General features: G+C 38.0%; 1 protein-coding gene across 1 annotated transcript in view; it reads right to left on the bottom strand.

Annotated features, from left to right (window-relative positions):
- The window catches only part of LOC106012028, a gene marked incomplete at its 5' end in the record, with an annotated part of 36,517 nt that overhangs the window by 12,782 nt on the left and 22,807 nt on the right, over positions 1 to 928 (bottom strand).

Raw genomic sequence — 928 nt, 5'->3', positions numbered from 1 at the left:
ACCCAAACGGAAGAGAACACCCCCGAAATATAAACAAACAAACACGTAAGAAGACGAACAAAACAAAACAAAACAAAAAGCATACAAACAAACTCCTAAAAACCCCAACAAAACAAACCAGCAAACACGTGAAATCAGCACAAAAAGAAGAACATTAAATAAAGGAATAAATAATATATGTTTAAAAAAAAAACAAAGCATGCCTCTCTACATTATCTTTACCTGTCGTGACAGGACAATAGTTGCAAGTTGCTTTACAGATGGTGGAGGCGTAGGGGTTCTGACACATGCTGGGTGCTGTTGCACAATCCTTGAAGTGGTCCACGCATGAGGGCGTAGCTGTGGTAGTGCTGGCAGGCTGGGAAGGGGTAGTTGGAGCCTCGAGGGAATAAGAATACATTAATCTAATTAATACTGAGCGTCTTAAAAAAAGAGGACTCATGTAAAGGTAAAGAGCAATTGCTCAGTCATCTTTGCACAAATTTCCACCAAACTTAAAACAAATAAAATTCAACCCAGAGGACATTAGACTTGTGAATATTATGAAGATAATCGACTTATTTGTTTAGGAAATTTGACGTTTTTAAGATCTGAAGGGGTAAAGTGAAATTCAAACTGAATCATATGTGAGGCAGCGCGGTAGAATCAGGCTCTCGTCAATTTTTGGGCATGTTGAGTTGTTGGTATCATCTTAAAGCTTGTTCATTTGTCTTGCTTTCAACGAAAAAATTACCCATCCATCTTCAAAAGAAGATGAGATATTTTGGATTGAACAAAGTGGGGGTCACCTGGTTTAAGAGGTAAAATTAGCGAGAAAATGGCTGCCAAAGCTAGGTAAATTCCAAAGCTGGAGAGTCCAAGGAAACTGTAACTTTATATTTTTGTGCCTTTAATCGCCGTTTTCAGTGAAATTCTCAAAGGAATGTGT

The sequence above is a fragment of the Aplysia californica genome, unplaced genomic scaffold (assembly GCF_000002075.1).
Source record: "Aplysia californica isolate F4 #8 unplaced genomic scaffold, AplCal3.0 scaffold00246, whole genome shotgun sequence".
Classification (NCBI taxonomy): domain Eukaryota; kingdom Metazoa; phylum Mollusca; class Gastropoda; order Aplysiida; family Aplysiidae; genus Aplysia; species Aplysia californica.
This window is presented reverse-complemented; position numbering and strand designations above follow the sequence as displayed.